This window comes from Mytilus edulis, chromosome 11, assembly GCF_963676685.1.
Source record: "Mytilus edulis chromosome 11, xbMytEdul2.2, whole genome shotgun sequence".
NCBI lineage: Eukaryota > Metazoa > Mollusca > Bivalvia > Mytilida > Mytilidae > Mytilus > Mytilus edulis.
The window spans coordinates 56775281-56781280 of record NC_092354.1 but is presented as its reverse complement, the minus strand read 5'-3'; positions in this window follow the sequence as shown (position 1 = coordinate 56781280).

Genomic DNA, 6000 nt, shown 5'->3' with positions numbered 1-6000 from the left:
AGTTTTGTTTTCAACCGACCCTCATTGTCAATTTCTAGATGTAAGTCAAGATATGAAACCGTCTTAACTGTATCTGTAGTATCCTTTATCTCTAGTTCGACGGGATAGATGCGTTCCACATAGTCACCAAATTGTGAATTGTTTAGTGAAAGAACATCATCTATATAGCGGAAAGTAGAGTTAAAGGATATTACTAACTTCTTATCTTTCTTCCTAAGAAGTTCCTGCATGAAGTCAGCCTCATAATAATAAAGAAACAAGCCGGCAAGTAGAGGGGCACAGGTTGTTCCCATTGGAATGCCGACAGTCTGTTGAAAAACACGTCCTCCGAACGTAACAAATATGTTGTCAATCAAGAAATCAAGCATCCTGATAATGTCAGTTTCAGAGAATTTTTGGTTTGAATCAGAGTGATTCTTTACAAAGTAGGATGCATCCCTCCCTAAGACAAGATACTTGTATCTACGTTGGCCATTCTTTTTTATGAAGCAAAGTAATACCAACTCTTTCAATTTGTCTTTTAGTTTGGAATGTGGAATACTTGTGTAAAGAGTAGAAAAGTCAAATGTTTTAATACTGTTACAAGATGAAAGAGAGTAAGATTGTATGTACTCTAAAAGATCTTTGGAATTTTTAAGTATCCACATCTGATTCACGCCACCTCTAAAATAGGCAGTTTCACAATAACTTTTAAGTTTTAAGTTAAACAGGAAATTTTTATAAATGACCATATAACTTATATTCATGTCAACACGGAAATACTGGATACTGGGCTGGTGATACCTTCTGGGACGAAACGTCCACCAGCAGTGGCATCGACCCAGTGGTGTTATAAGTTATCAAAGGTACCAGGATTATAATTTGATACGACAGACGCGTGTTTCGTCTAAATGTCTAAAAAGCCTTATTTTTTCAAAGTGCAAAGTTTTGTAAACATTTAATTTATAAGTATGTTACCATATCTAAGATAATTCATTTCAACATAGAAGTGCTGACACAAAACACAAAATAGAAAATTAAAGACTAATTGAAGTCTTTTGAAGGGTAAGCAGTTCCTGCTCTACATGTGGCTCCAATCGTTTTGCAAATATTGATACAATACCGGTAATGAGTCTAGTTCGGTAGGTCACATTCGTGAAAAGAGAAAAGGATTGTACTTATCCATTATCACCTGCGCATAGGATATTCCATAACGCTCAATCATCTGGTGTTGACGTCCGTAAATTTACGAAGGGATGATTTCAACCATTGGGTTTTCTGAATTTGTCAAAAATAAGCACAGGCTGTTTTAAATTGTAAAGATATATTACTAGAACGTGTTGCTGGTCTGTTAATTCGTGATTGACTCATTTACAAACAGGAAATTTCATCGAATATTTTCATTCATTGGTGAGAAAAGTCGTTTGGTTTAGAGCAAGTAATATTCGCTTACAACATGTACAAGTGATACGTTGTCACAATAAAAGTATGAGCTTTATGATAGGCACCTGCACCCCTAAGATTTAAAGATCTTTTTAGAAGAACCATTGAAATGAAAACATAATTATTGTACACGCAAGCTTTGTCTATCGTGTTAACTGGGAAAAAAATACGCCATCTGAAAGTGCTGCTGGAATGTTGCAACATTTCAAAGTTATGTCTTAAATAGCAAAACTGTTATTATGTCTTTTGTCGTATAAAATAAACAATGGATGTTGCACTTAATATATGATAAGACTATCAGATGAATAGGACTTTTCAATTTGGTAGGGTTCCAGAGTTGTAATTTAGACGTATTCGACGGTATTGCTAGATTATAAATATCTTAAATATTGATGATATCAAGTTGATTTAATATAATAATTAGATCATGACTACAATGATTTACACAAATTAAAGTTATATTTGTTATGGACTATGTACCCTTATAATAAATTGTAAGAGACAAAAGATAAAATAAAATACAGTGTGATTTTACAATGCTGATAAAAAAAAAAAAAAAACAAACATAAAATGCTTTGTATTTATGCATGAATGAGAAGATGCCTAACTCTATTTTTATGAAGCATCAATATATATAGTTTTACAAAATATTTGCCTTTTTATACTTTTAATAAGCAACAAAGAGCAAGAATTGCAACTTGATGTAGAAAAAAGAGCTGTAGATAACTCTTAAGCGTTACCGGATGAACACATGGAAACACCTACATAAAGACACGGCCTGAAAAATATTAATGCCAAGTCTTACGATGTTTATATGTTAGTTGCATGACTACCGACATATAAACAAATGTGACGGTATTATAGAAGTAGAGCACATGAAACGAATGCACGGTAGAAAATAAACCAATGAGTCCTATAGTTACAACAAATCAGAAACAGGATTTACAAAACTACTTAAAGATGTAAGTATACTTGTTCATTATCAGTCTGCAGTTTTTCTGCTTGGTTGTTTAGTCAAAAGTTTAGATAAAACAACAGCAAAAAAATCCGTTTTCTTTTGTTTCTATGGATCTGTTTCATCGATCTTGTAACACAATGAAGGAATAATAATTTGCTTCTTTAAATTGTACTGATTTGAAATATGTTTTTTAGCCTTCTCAACCCATGTGTATGCGCACGACCCAGACTACTCTGATAAACAAAAAATATACATGTGTATGTCAAAATGTGGCTGAGTTAAGAAGCAAGTCATCGAAATGAAACGTATAAAATGTTAATTTTATAGGTGTTATGTTGTGCAAAGCGGGAATATTTGATTAATCTAATTTGATTGTATGAATCAAATGTTAAAGATGCTCTATAACGCGGATGTGTCTGCAGGGTAATTTGTTCCATCTGTGCATCCATCACTCGTTATATAAATAAAAACTAATGCCATTGTCAGCCTAAACTACGACCGCACCACGCTCATCGGGACCTAACATAAACTAAGATCGTGGTGAGGTCGCAGTAATGGCCAAGTCATACTAGACAACGATCGCAACAGGCTCATTACGATCCTAAATAAATACAGATCGTGGTCAGGTCGCTGTTTGAGTGGCATGAACATGTGGATTTTTGTTGTTTTCACGATGATTCTACGTCCTTGTTACGCTTCTACCAAGATTCCGCTACGATTATACCATGTTCTCACCAAGCTTATTCTACGACCTCACTACGATTATCACGATCTTACTACACTCATCACGTTCTCACTACGAACATACCACAATTTATCCCATTATAACACTTCCTCTGCGATTATAGTATTCGCTTACTACGATCATTCTACAATCTTACCACGTTCATATCACAATCAATCTACACTTTCAGCAATAACGTCAACATCATCTACCATATACATACTGTTCCATTCCTTTTGATTGTAATTAATAAGTAGAGTTCTGGAAAACAATACAGGCATGCCACCAAAATCTACCAGAATGCGCAGGTTATCTACGGTAGGGATACAAAGGGAATCACAGGGGCCTCTGATACGAATTTGATCCAAACAAGGTATTAAATAAAACTGGAAATCAATATCAAGTTTAGAAACCTCCATTTATTCTTATCGCTCAATTTAATGATGTTAGCAAGACTATTTTTTTAATTTGATGTAACTATCATTTTTTTTCATTTTCAACCGATTAATTATGATTAAACAAATAAATTGCACACTCTTGATAGTATGACTAAATCTTTTTATGTTTCCTGAAATCGGACCTAAGCTTATTCCATGCATGCATGGACAAAGGCAACTAACGTTAAATTAGTCCATGATTGCATGGACAAACACAAAATACTTAGTCCATGCATGCATGAACAAAGGCAACTAACGTCAACGTAGTCCATGCTTGCATGGATTAACACAACAAACTTAGTCCATGCATTGACGAAGGTAACTAACATTAACTTAGTTCATGCTTGCATTGAATGTTTGCAATTTATTTCTTAAGGTAAAATATTTATGTGACAATGACAATGAGCATTGCAAGAACTCGAAATGGTTGTAGTATGAACGTGGTGAGGTCGTAAGTCGAATTTGATGAAGACGGCACAAGCGTGATAGAATCGTAATATGGACTCGCATAGCGTAGTATACACGTATAATGGTAGTAGCAGTTTCATTTTTGGGTCGCGGGGAGAGCGTGATTGTCGTAGTAAGGTCGCAGTATCGTCGCTGTAAGATCGTATCGCATTCTCTTCGACTATTATCACGTTTTCTATTCACTTGACCTTGGCGATCAAACCCCGACCCAACTGCGCTCTCGCCATGTGGCCAAATTTGGGGTCCTTAATTCGCATAGCGATCATTTTGCCTTATCATGACGGCAGCCATTACATAGTATTATATATGCCCTTTAAATAAAAATGTCATTATACCAATTCATATGCTGTATCAAAAATTTGTCCGCATATATGTTCATTGTACATGTTTTTAGGGTTCTGTTCGTGTATAAATGAACATTGTCTACTTTAAAAACTTTCGGCCCTTTTAGTTTGAAAATAATTGTAGCATAATTGCTATATAAAATAGCAAAAAAACGTCAAAAAACAGGGTTCAAAACAGAAATCATGACACAAGAAGTTTTTCTTCATGATTTGTCCGCATATAGGGAAGCACCTTGTATATTGAGTTTTAAAGTTACATAACTTATAAGTTACCTGCTTTTTTTAAGTTTTCGGTCAAATTCTTTTAAAAACATGATGGTTTCAACCTGCCCATTTCGTTTAAAGTCAAAATTTTAGAATTTTCCCTTAGAATTACACAACATTTTTGTAAATATCCGCAAAAGGAGGTTTTCAAATACACATTGTAGATCCATGACGGAAAAGGACTGGATTATCCGCAAATTTGATATAATTCATATTTTAAATTTTAAACTAAGTGAAGTTATTTAACCAAAAGGTCCAAAGTCACGTGGTGCAAATCATATGAACGCACCACGAGTGTTTTGAACATGTTAAAAGTTGGCAACGCTCAACACGATCACGAAGACCTCACCACGACCTAACACAACCTTTTTTTTGTTTCAGAGATCGTAGTACGATCGTGGCCTAGTGCGATCGGGTATAGGCTTACTATCACATAAAGCTAAACTCGATTATCCCGATTGTCCAAATTTCCACGATCAAGCTCAACCAAATTCTTGATCGGACCTGTTTACGACTTCTACCCGACCACCATCCGACTGTACACGACCTTAACTCGACCATTCACGACTCCTTAATGACGCCATCACGACTCCATCCCGACAACAAAATGATTACTTATTCGATAATTCCGATCAATTCACGATCTTTTCACGATCTTTACTCGACTAGCTAGACAAAATCAACTATTCACGATCTCAGCCTGATCTCGTCCAGACCAGATCGGCCTGTTCGTATATGGTTCGTAGGGATAATCGGGGATTGGTCGGGTATGCACATTTTTAGTATAAAAACGTCCATTTTTTTTTATTCCCACCGCTTCGGAGTGGGCATTAAGTGTTACCCTTGACCGTCTGTACACACGTACGTTCCAACATGACCCTTTATAATGTTATATATGCTAGCTGGAGCATTATCAAAGAAAGTCAGATCGATGACGAGCAAGGTAGACTATCCCGAACATTCTTGTCGATTGAGTCAGACCAGTCTTTCGATCACGTAATTTTGCTTCATCGGGCTTGATCGAGTTGATCTGATCGGCAGTGTGAACCTAGCTTAAAGGACAAACATTTAGATAGTTGCAGATGTTATTGTCATGTTTGTGTACTGTTGTGTTTGTTTTGGTCATCTTGTTTTTATTTGCCTTGTCATTTTAATTTCGATGAGTGGGATGTTCCTTTGGTATCTTTCACATTTTTTCACCGTAATACTCTAGTTTGCTTAAATGTAAACTGCAAATATGGACTAATATTTGTTCGCCTATTTCTTTTTAATGGCTAGAAATGTAATTAGTAATGGTGAATATAAAAAAAAAGATGTGGTATGATTGCCAATGAGACAACTATCCACAAAAGACCAAAATGACACAGACATTAACAACTATAG